Source organism: Leiobunum rupestre, chromosome 10 (assembly GCF_980474605.1).
Source record: "Leiobunum rupestre chromosome 10, qqLeiRupe1.1.hap1, whole genome shotgun sequence".
In the NCBI taxonomy this organism is placed as follows: Eukaryota; Metazoa; Arthropoda; class Arachnida; order Opiliones; family Sclerosomatidae; genus Leiobunum; species Leiobunum rupestre.
Window position 1 is genome coordinate 7,203,447 of NC_143393.1, and position 12,621 is coordinate 7,216,067.

Here is a 12,621-nt window from a genome sequence, read left to right on the forward strand (position 1 = left end):
TTGCCCAACGATCTGACAATCTTAACTTTTTTGTCCTTTACCGCGACGCGTTCCAGGAGCGGGTTCCAGCTCACAATTAATATTTTGCAAGGGCAAAAACGATAACATCAACGTCGCTTGGAAGGGATTCAAGTACGGCATTCATTACGCTAGTCACACCAAAGTTAGATGGAGATGTAACAAGTACGGTTGCAAAGCGTATTTCCTCACCGACACGAACCACAGGAATCCCACGTCTCTCCGCGTCCTGCACAATCACAGACCTGACACCCGCCCCGATTTAAAAAGTAAAAAGAATGTTCCTTTAATGACAGTTACTAAGATACTGTGAAGTTACCCCTCTTTGATGTACAATTTTTTGTCGTTTCTTCAATAAAGGTTTCGAATCGCAATTGCGACTTTGATTTGGAGAAATGTGTCCGATCTAAAAGAATACGGCGACAATTCGAACGTATCTGACAAAATGATTTGTCTTACAGACTCGAAGATCACTTTTTTCCTGAAAGAAAATGGTAGAATCGTTGCCCTTTACGAAGGATATCAGTATGGCCTTCATCACGTGACAAACAGCCAGCTGCGATGGAGATGCAACAAGAATGGAATCGGCTGCAAAGGGGCCATGTACACGGACAAATATTACGCTAACCCCCAAATCAAAAGTGGTGCCGAACACAAGCACGAACCCTACGATCACAAACGATCCCAAATGAATCGAGCAACGCTTCTGGGTCCCACGGAATTAATGAAGCTGTTTCCGTTTGTAAAATAACTCATTTGTTGAAGTGCATCTTTCCAAAAAAAAAAAAACAATAAATTTTAAACAGCGTCATTGTGTAAATTAATCTGAAGGTGGACTAGAACATTGATTCTCACTAGATTCTTGATCGGCGTAGTTATTATTCGTTCAAGTATCTTGATGACCTTAACTGACCAATATCTGTTTTTAATTATTTTCAGAACTTACTTTCTTCATGACGCGGAAACAGAAACTGAACGCAATTTATCGAGGGTATAATCACGGAATACATTACGTCGGTGTATATCGGGTGAAGTGGAGGTGCAGTCGCAAAATGAACTGCAAAGGCTCGTTTTACACCGACAGGGATTACCGTAATCCTACCCCGTTTCTGTTCGAACACAATCATCCTCAAAGATAATCTCTATAACGTATCCGTTTTAATTTTGTTAATCAAGGTTCATTTTATCGAATAAAATGTATAATTTAAAATTAAAAGCGGTTATTCCATTTATTTACATCGCGAAATAAGTAGATTACATTTTCAATGATCTTTTACTGACAAGTTGATCTTCGAATTCCTTTCAGGGTATAAAGAGACCACATTTTTCATGAGCAGAAACGGAAGGGTAAACGCAGTTTACAAAGGTTACGATTACGGAATTCATTACGTCTGCAACCAACGTGTTAAATGGAGGTGTAATAAAAATAGTCGAGGGTGCAAAGGTTCGTTTTACACCGACAAATTGTACCGCAATTTGACGCCTGTGAATATTATCGAGCATTGCCACCCACCCGATCACAGAACTAATTTCTTGTCGACCCAGCTGGAACCAAAAGATCTACCTAGATTGTAACGCTACTTTAAAATGTACATTTCACTCGGTTCAATAAAAGAACAATTATATTGCACTCTGGGCTCTCTTTCTGAAGGGGTTTACTTTTGATCAAAATATAAAAAATTATAATGTCGTGACAAACCTTGTTCCATTTGCAGTAGAGCTGTCGAACTTTAAAATAATCGCTATCGAGAATCAAAGACCGAGAATTTTATATCAAGACCACACTTACACCATTCACAAGGTGACCAAGGACAAAATCCGCTGGAGATGTCCCAAAACGGGTTGCACAGCTTGTTTCTACACGGATTATCAGTACAAGAATCCTTCTCGGATCCATTCCGAACACTCGCATCCCAAGCGACCTTTACCTCAATTTCTAGACATGATGGAAATGTATTAATTTATTCGGGCTTAATACTCATGGCAATTGTAGAGGGAATCAGGTGTTTTATAGCTCTAATAAAATTTGTTAATCCTGTTTTTTTATTACATGGTAAATGTTATCTCTTAAAACATTTAGGTATTCTTACACAGATATTTGCTTACGTTTTAATTCATAACCTCTTTCGAACATTTCAGAGATTTTCGAAGTGCATAATGTTGAAAATGGAGAAGACACCGTGAGTTTGTTTTATAGGGGCTATAAATGGTGCGTTAAGTACAAAGGGAAGAAGCGAATCAGATGGAAATGTAGCTCCAAAAGCGATTGCCGAGCTTGCTTCACGACGAACTTGAATCACCTTGATCCTCAGGACATTCGAATGGAACATTGTCACGGCCCATCGACCAGAGTATCGAAACTGTGGAATCATTTCAAGTTAACGATAAGCGACGCGTCACCCCCTCGGTAACAATTTTCCCAGGCAGATTTTCGCGATTTGTTTCTCTTTATTTAGTTTGGCACAAATAAAGATTGTTCATTTTCGGTTTGTTATTCTAAACTTAAATAACACCCAAATATGACATTACGATATACAGAGATATTCAAGGCTGCGATGAGCGTTAATAAAGTTTTTAACATTTTCGTTTCGTTTTCCGTTCAGACAAGGTAGAGCTCGTGGTAAATAAAAAGCAGCACATAAACATAATATACAAAGACTACGAGTACAGTTTCCACTATAAAGGGATCAAGAATATCAGGTGGCGTTGCCCTAGGAGCTCTTTGAAGTGCAAAGCGGCGATGTTGACGGACATGGCTTATCAAAGCCCCCGAATTCTGGTGTCCCATAACCACCCAGCCCCCCGGAACCGGAAACGCGAGGTGTTAACCACTCCTTACCTGCAATAAGCATTGGTTTCGTTTTACGACTTATTATGTTAATCATCAAACAATAAATTTTATTTTGTAATCCATTCTTTTCCTTTTTTTATTTCTACCAATTTCTCGAGATATGTTAGCTTTATTTCTAACCAGAAGTTAATTTCTTCGAGTATAGGTTTGGAGGACGAAGTCGTTCGTATTACGAATAAGAAGGGGAACGAAAATATTGTGTACAGAGGACATGTCTACGGAATGCATTACTTAACGCGGGACCAGTTGAAATGGCGGTGTTCTTTGCGAGGGAAATACAAATGCAAAGGCAGTTTGTCCACCGATAGAAATCTTAAGTTTCCCGTTCCAGGAAATCAACACAATCACAACACCTTCGATTCGGAGATATCCATTTTTTGTGTTTTGAACGGACTCGGAGAATACGTATAATATATTGTTAAATAAAGTATGTTTTTAACTTGTTTTTCATTTGTACGTTATTTGCTTAATGTGAACGGATCTTCAGTTTTAGTATCTTAAGTATATAATATATTTCTTACGAGAGAAGTATTTTCCTAAAATGAGTTGCAAATATCAATGATGGCGAATTTCCCGCAAAATCTCCGATGTGTAGAAAGAATCAAGACTCTAAATTTACTCTGCTTTAGGACGCAAAATGTAAATTTTACGCTAAGCAGGGATTATTTAGAAACCATATTTTCTCGATGTAACAGTTTAAGAACCCTATTGTATGATGTATTTCGCCCCGCACTATATTTTTCCCGAAACATATTTTAAGAAATCAGCTGGAGCTGGCGAAAGTACATGTTTCAGACGAATAAAATTAGGGGTATAGGAATATGAATACCGTTCTCGTAAGAGATATATTATATTCTTGTGGTCGTATGTATGGCAAATTAATTCAATCAGAATGAACCGTTGTATTGTTTGATACTTTGCCTAGACATATATTGAAGCTCAGTAAGACTTTCATCCGTCTTCTATTCCCTTTGTAGTTAGAGCTTCTTTAAATGTGGAAACGATCCCTTTTTAGGTATGATTATCAACGTGACAACGAGACGAGGTCCTGGTCGTCCCCGAAAGTACCCTTCTGCTCCGACTCCCGACTGGAGTAACAGGATGAAATTGTCACTAGATAAGGCCAAGGAACGTCGTAAGAAGAAAATGTACCTGTACCCCAAAGGAATCGACAAGTCCTTGTTGTGTCCTAGTCGCCAGCCGGGGAATTGTCAAGTCTGCGGACAGTATTTTGTTCGCAGGGACGGTATTACCAGACATATGCAAAAGGTACACGGAATTCTAAATAAACGAAAATAGAATGTAACATTAAGGTCGATATAATTTTTTTAAGGGTAACATGGTTTTCTATGAATAAAATATAAATTTGTATCAAAATCGATTCATTTGTGATTTTTTTGCTGCCTTTAGGGGAATCGCAAAGTACATTGATTTGAAAAATGTTTGTTTTTAGAGTCGCGATTCAAAGAAAAACAACGCTTTGGAAAACGTTCATTCAAAGGACAAGAAACGAATTTATTATTGCGAAATCTGTCCGACCACATTTACAAGCGTAGGTAATCTAAACCGACACATGGTTACTAAACACTGCGAACATTTTATGTAGAATATGGTGAAATATAAAGAATTGTTGTAAAATAAACGACCTAGTTGCGTACTTTTAATATCGTATAGGATTTCTTTATTTCAATGAAAGCTCGGGCCAAAATACGGGAATAAAAGTCAGGGGGTAACCTAACAGTTTTCGTACATTCCTTTTCGTGTATAGGAACGTTCTTTTGTCTCGAGGAGGACGTGTCGACGGCCAACGAATGTAGATGGTGGTGCCATTTCTGTCAGAAAAAATTCTCGAGAAGATTCACTCTGAATCGGCACATGGCTGACAAGCACGCCATAGAGAAGCCAAAGTACAGCTGCCATATTTGTGATAAAGAATTTTCTCGAAAAGACAGTCTTCGAAATCACGTCGGCATTCATCATCCGGGATATTTCGAACAAGACTAACGGGATTTAATTATTTAAGAACACGGTCTATATGTACAGACTTAACTGTTTGAATTAAATGTTTTCGCGCAACTATATTGTCCATTTTATTCCAGCTTTAATCTACAATCACAAATTTCGAAGAATGACCACTTGAGATTCTGTAGAGTAGGTCCTTGCGTGTCGAGCCCCGAATGAAAGCCTTGTTTTCTTTAGGTACCAAAGTGTCATTGATCGTTGAAGGGGATTTTATTCAGCGAGAAAGGAAGCAAGTCCGTGCTAGACCGCGTGCTATATGCAGGTTCTGCCGTAGAATCTTCTGCAATAACTACACGCTAATAAGGCACATTAAAACGAAGCACACGGACGTTCAGCCCACCTTCAAGTGCTCTTATTGCCCCAAATCGTTCAATCGCGCCGATAATCTCAAGAAACACGAAGATACTCGCGCTTGCCAATTACTGACTAAGCCAGGACTCTTTAATTCGCTTTTGGGGAAGTGAATTGTTAAGTTTTAATTATTTTCCTCTTTAGTTAGCAGTGTTGGATTAACCGCCACTCTGGCCACTAGACTTGAGCTTTATGAGGTCCCCTTTGACATTGCTTCCTGGGACCCTGGTCCTACTTAGCCTATTGGTTAATCCGCCACTGTAAGCTAGGTTTCCAAAGCGCTTGAAATAGCAAAAAATAAGGCTGAGCTTCTGGGGATGCGTTTCGTTAGCTGGTTGAAAATTATCATAGATGAAGTTCGAGAAATGGCAGAAGCTCGGCTTTTTTTCAGTTTGTAAGAGCCAACGGAAACTTAGCTTTAGTTTAAAACGTTAGATTTCCTATTTCGAATTGATTGCTCAGCCGTCCAAGATTGCACAGGACGGATTTTGTAAAAGAAAATGCTTTCTGAAATAAAGCGTTCGTCCTGAAATTTTAAAAATGGATTTTTCTTCTTTTTACTTATGATTTCTTATGATTTGTTTCACTAAAACTATGGGTTTACTTTCTAGGATGTGTAGGGCCTTTACAAAAGGAATCACTATCTTCGAGGCCTTTCGTTTGCCACATTTGTTTCAACAATTATCGAAGCAGTCGCAATCTGCGCAGACATATGGTCTCGCATCAACAAAACCCGCCGGCTTTCCCGTGCACTTTCTGCCGACATTCATATTCCCGCGAAGACGCCCTCAAAAGACATCTGCTCAAGTGCCAATACCGAATATCCTAGTCATTCTTTTGTTTGTAACACGGTGTTCGTTTGAAGCTTTCTGAACCCCGAAATAAATTACACATTAATATTGTTTTTCGTTTCAATTCATTCCAAAACTGGCGCCGCTATTTAAGGCTACATATGGATCCTCACAGCCTAAATCCCACTTTCCGTTATTGTAGGTTTTTCGTTGATGAACGTACTATTCCGTAAGCACAATAGAGGCAAGAAAAGCTCTTCCAAATCAGCCGTGTGTCCAATTTGCGTCAAATCATTCTACGACCAATCTACCCTGCGCAGACACATGGAGCAACATTCCCAGAGTCGATATATGTGTGATCTTTGCAATAAGACTTTCTCCCAAAAGTATTATCGCGACAGGCATCGCAAGAAGAGCTGTACTCGCTCCAACCTATCCGTCTAGCGGGATATTTTAGACTGCGTATCACCAGTTACAATCCGAGCCACGAAAATTCGTTACTCATTTTTTATACATTATCTGTTAACATTTCGTATAATCAAAAATAAAAATATTTTTATAGGGAAATTTGACTATGATTTTAATTAGACAAATTTATTTTTGGTATTCCTTTTTAATAACTATATCACCGTTTCTTTTAGGTGTATTTCAGTCGTATAATTTTAGTCGACGAAAACGCGTTGTAGCCTGGCAACATCTAAATACGTCTGGTCGTGTTAAATCGTCGACGTGTTCAGTATGTAACAAATGTTTCTTCAATCACCAAACTATGCTTAGACACATGCAACAGCACATGAAAAGTCGAAAGATTTTTCTCTGCGCCAAATGTTCCAAAGGTTTCAAGCAAAACTGGTATCGTGATAAACACCAGGAGACTTGCACCAAAAACGCCTGACTCTGATAATATTTAGTCATGTATCTTGTCACGGTGAATAAAAACTGAAAGTATAACAACACGATCTACTTTTCATTATATTTGTTACATTTTTCGCGTTTCAATAAGTCAGTCTGTGTACTTTAGCCCAGTATACTTTGCAGATTACAATATACCATTGGCTCGAAGAAGGTATTTCGTCAAGAAAGGAATCCCGTTATCACTAGCCAGATCGATTCTAGAGCGTCCGAAAATATGTCCCGTCTGCTCCCAATCTTATTTCGATTATTCCACCATGCTCAGGCATTTGCAATCGCACTTGCAAAATCGGCCACTTTACAAATGTAGTAAATGCCATAAGCCTCTCAAGAGTAACTGCTATCGCGTGAAGCACGAACAATTTTGTAAAGGACTTAAAACTCCACGAGCTACAACTGCTACAACCACACCGAGACAGACCCGTCAGAAACCTCAGTCATCCGATGAGGAAGAGCATTCACTCGAGCTATTCCAGGAAAGTGAATCGAATTATAAAGTCGTGACTTGAAAAATAAACTTGACAAGTTGTAAATTAACCGCAATAAAAAATTGGTGTAAAACGAATTACGGGACTATTATATTATTATTCTATCGATCAATTTGTGATTGTAACACTGATTAAATTTTTTCAGCTAAATTAAAACGTCTGTAGCATCGTTTTATCAGATCCGACTAAGTGTTCCGTGTGCAACAGATCCTTCTACAATCGTCTCAGTATAATACGGCACATTTCATTTCTCCCGCCGCACTGTTTTTTGATGTTCGAAATGCTACAAACAATTATTTTCAAAAATGGTACTGTGAAAACCCACAGCATCTTGCGGCCAAGTCAAAACACAAATATAAAATAATAGTCATTTATAAACCTTTGTTCCTTTATTTTCCTTCCAATAAACAATTTTTTTTTTTGGTTTTCTTTGAGAGAGGATATGCTATGACAGTACCATTGATTTTTGATTTATATTAACAGTGTTCTTGAAATTTATAGAATATTGTGGTGCCGATTTGGATCCCAACACGTATAAACGAAATTATAAAGTGGATAATGTGTGTCCATTTTGCCAGAAAACATTTTACGATTACGCCACCATGTTAAGGCATAAACAACGGCATATGGAGTCAAGAAAAATGTACCACTGCGAAAAATGTTCTAAACCTTTCACGCGAAAGTGTAATCGGGATTCTCATCAGAAATACAGCTGTTCCGCTTATTAAAACTGAAAAACACCACACTGCCTTAACTTTTTATTTTTACAACCCAGAAAAATACTTATTTTGTTATTTGGTTTCTTGCTAAATAACGTATGTCATGTTACGATTCTTTTAAAGGTTTCAGCCTCTCATTAGCTGCTTTTTTCAACAACAACAACAACAACAGCAACAACGGCCACAACAACAATAATCAGAAGTTGTTCCAATGTGAAAAGTGTTTGAAGTCCTTTACGCGGAAATGGTATCGAGATAAACACGAAAAAGCTTTTTGTATGTTCAAATCTTCGGAATAAAAAACAGTATTATTTACGAATATTTAGTAAGAACGACATTTTTACTCATTTCTTTGTTTGTTTCTTTGTTTTGTATAAATGTTTACCAATAAAACTGGACGTTTCTTGTTTTTTGGAGTATCACGTTCGTTTTTTAACACAATGAAAACATCTCGACTTTATATTATTGTAAATCGTAAATATTAGTACAGAAACTAATGAACATTTTTCTTTTCAGAAACGTCAACGTTGGCTCACAATTTCTACAAGTCCCTGACTATTCGGTCTCTCAGAAACAGCGGAATGCCTTGGTGTCAATACTGCCACAAGATTTTTTTCGACAGATCGACCCTGTATCGTCACATGAAACGACACTCGACAGTCCGACAGCGGTTTCATTGCGACATTTGCGATAAACCATTCACGCGTCGAGACAACCTGCTAACGCACAAAAGAACTTTACACGCTCAAATAGAAAAACCTTAAAATACCCCCAGTTGTTATATAATACGAAGTGCCCTTAGCGTTAAACTCCGCCGTTAATTGTTAATCCAGACAGTAATGTCTATTTTTATAATATAATTATATTTGGAAAATATTACATTTTGGGAGGGAGGAGATTTATTTTAGGTCTTGTTGAATGAACCCTTTAAGTACCTGGTTTCTCAAAGTATTTACAAATTACACGCGTTGATATAACGGTGCTTTTTAAACTAGCATCGGATAAATTATGTATATTTATAAGGTTCTGTACTCATAAACGATTCGTATTTTGAATGTTTTGATACTTTATTGACACAATAGAACTAGTTTTTTAATACCAGTTTTTTAGTTTTTTTTATATGAGAGCTACGCCCTTCTATAACTCAGTTCAGTTTATTGATATTGTTTCTACTGTGTATTATTTTAAATTTGCCGGCTCAGGACGGCGGTCGAGACGAAAAGATGATCAATTCCAGAATCAAAGTCCAGTTCTGACCTTGCAGAAGAAAATGGAAAAGTTTCTCAGGCCGCAAATTCCGTAATACTTTTTCTTTCAAAATTTTCCGTTCTTGTCCATGATAAACTGACTAGTAAATCGGCTCTTCGATTAGGGTTAAAGTCTGAGAAAATATTTCTTCATCTAGATTAGCGACTCACATTGACCAACAACATTTTCAAAAAGTGTTAGTTGGTCTGAATAGTCATTTCTTACAAATATCATGGACAGGGAACGATTATCGAACGAAGAATTAACGTTCTAATAAAGGATTGTTTGTTTAATTTCCAGTAACGAACAAGTAAGCAACCTCCCGACTCAGAATTTCATCGTCACAAAATACGAGTGCGACGAGATGGGTTACCTCAACCCCAACCCTTACGATTACAACCCCCGATGGAACTGATAAATACTTGTAGACTGCTCTGGCTGTGTGTCACGCGGTGTAATTTACAAAAAAAGATCGAAATTATATATTTCATTACGTTTCAGACAACGCTAATCAAACCGAACGATCACAAATGCCTAAACACTTAATTAAATCTTTTTTATGTGAATAAATTACTGTAGATTTGTTTTGGTTATTGTGTTTTTGTTTTACTAGATCTACTTTTATTTTTCACGACGCATCGCCTGTGTTTCCATTTTGCGGTACAAAAATCAAATTGATTGTGTCTTTAGGATTACATTTATCATCTATAGTTTTATTGGTGGTTTTCGAGTTATACTAAAGTGTTCCTTTTGTGTTTTAGCTCGTCCCGTGTGTCAAATATGCAACCAGACGTTTTTCGATCGCTCAACTTTGAATCGTCACTTGAATCGCCACATGAAAACGAGGCCCAAGTACTACTGCAACATTTGTTTGCGGGTGTTTAACCGATCCGACAGCGTGGCCTTTCATACTCGCACCAAACATAACACCGGATATTAGATATTGGGTTTTTTCTGAACATGATAATCGGTATTTGGTACAAACGTGGAGGCCTTAAAAATGGTTGTTAAATATTTATTACATATTTTTGGATCTACATATATCGTTATCAAATAAAGAGTATATTGCACAAATTTAAACTTAGTCTTCAATAGTTTATTTTATCTGTAAAGTTTGGTGCTTGAAGAATTTTACTACAGTGTTTTTTTATTATTAGATCATGGATATGTCAACAAAAACTATTGCGGATTGTGCCAAAAAACATTGGGCAACAAATTCACCCTGAGGCGTCATCTTAAAAGTCACATAGACGCGCAGCAATTCCAATGCGAATTCTGTTTGAAGTTTTACAATCGTAAAGATAATCTGGATAAACATAAGAGGCTACATCACAGTGATTTGTTGGTTGAATGTGCTTTAAGTGAATTGTGAGGTAGTAGGTTAAAAATGACGTCGTCAGCTCTTCGTTTTGGTTCTTTATTAAAACAATTTTTGCAAGAAAGATTTTGTTTGATAATTTATTTTTTCATACATTACTTTCACAATGAATTGGAATTAACCCGTTGATTTGTTTCGTACAGGATTTGTTCCAACTCTTTCGTCATATATTTGCCCATCGTGTCTACAATCATTCGGCACATTTGAAGAATTAAATACCCACGTACAGAAATTGAACCGTAAGTTTTCTGAGTCTACAGCGTACTCTTGGACCTTTGACTAACGAATTTCAATATTTTTATATTTAGGAAATTGCTACAAACGCGTTTTGGAGCAGGCGACGAGCAGACCTCGCTTTGTTCAAGAAGAAAAGATAGTCTGTCCAATTTGCACCGTTTCTATCGCGGGGAATAAGGACAGTGTGACGAAGCACAACGAGTACCATAGGAAGTACCAGTTTATGTGCAACATTTGTAAGAAATGCTACACCAGGGAATACATAAAAAAACACATAGAAGTTGTCCATTCGTTGGCGAACTCCGGCGGGAAAGATATGATAATGAGCCACGTCACTTGGACAATATTCGATCAAAACCCCGAACCCACTTCTCACTCATTTGTGCCTTTTCCATCGAACCCCGAACCGTTGCCGATCACAGTTTCCAACCTTAGGCAAAATTTCGGAAGACCTAATATACTTAAACTTAAAAAGGAAAAAGTTTAAACTGTATTTGCAAGCTATTCCGTAATCTTTAAACTAAAAAATATCACCTTTTTGTAACTCTTAACCATAGTTCCTTTACTCTTTATACTGAAAATAAAAGTAAATTTTACTTTTCTAACGATAACTTAGTTTTTACATCCATTATTGCAAAACGTAGGTTTTTATTTATTTAATATTTTGTGGAAATTTGTTTTCTTAGAAGTGAAATAACCGGAAATGCTTTGTTTATTTTAATTATAGACCCATTGATAGAAGTCAGGATGTCTCAAGATGGGAAGTTCATCTGCAATTTATGTGGAAACTCCTTCGTGCGATTGCGAATCTTGAAAAGTCATTTCCAGTACACCCATAGCGCCAGCGCAGTAGCAGCCAGATATTACTAAAATCGGAAGTTCATAATATGTCTCTCTTACGTGAGAAGTATCTAGCTCTCTATACTTCTAATGTTATAGGCTTTGTACCTTCATAGGCGCATCTGATTATTCCAAATATAGTGTGAGGTGAAATACATCAAATTCTCGACATTCTTTACCTATTACACTGGTAAAATATGGTTTATAAATAAATGTCCCTATTAGGCGCTGTAATAAACCCGTTAAATGTGCAACTGTGATGGCATATACACATCCGAGCCTTGACCAACTTGGAATCTGCCTATAGCCTACGAAGGTACAAGTCATATTATTTTACTGTAAGAGATGTATTATTAACTTCTATTAAAATAGAGACACGTTTTATAATATTTAGATATAAATAGATGTAGTTATTGTTTGCTACTAAAGAATTAAAAAACATAGCTCACCGTTTATTATACCAAACGGGTGTCAATTTAAAAAATTTACTACAAACCTTCCACATCATTTGTCATTTGCTTTTTTATCTACATTCCACGAATAAATAAACTCATCATTGAAATGTATCCACATTTTTTTTCTCAATTACGGAATAGGCCTAAAACGTCAATATTATAAATACATTTTTCTATCTTTCACCGCAGTGAACGAATACATAAATGTGGCCAACTCGGACGAACAAGAAAAGGTTTTGTGCAGCGTGTGTGGAATGAATTTCACGACCAAACGAGGAATGGTACGGCACAAGGCTGTGAAACACAGTGGC

The 12,621-nt window shown here is 37.1% G+C and overlaps 1 long non-coding RNA gene across 1 annotated transcript; it reads left to right on the top strand.

Moving 5' to 3' along the window:
• Positions 1-9,245: 9,245 nt before the first annotated feature.
• On the top strand, positions 9,246-9,942 carry LOC149923512 (uncharacterized). Its single transcript, XR_016477092.1, has 2 exons — positions 9,246-9,451; positions 9,701-9,942. It is a non-coding gene; the product is annotated as an uncharacterized LOC149923512 (long non-coding RNA).
• Positions 9,943-12,621: the final 2,679 nt, after the last annotated feature.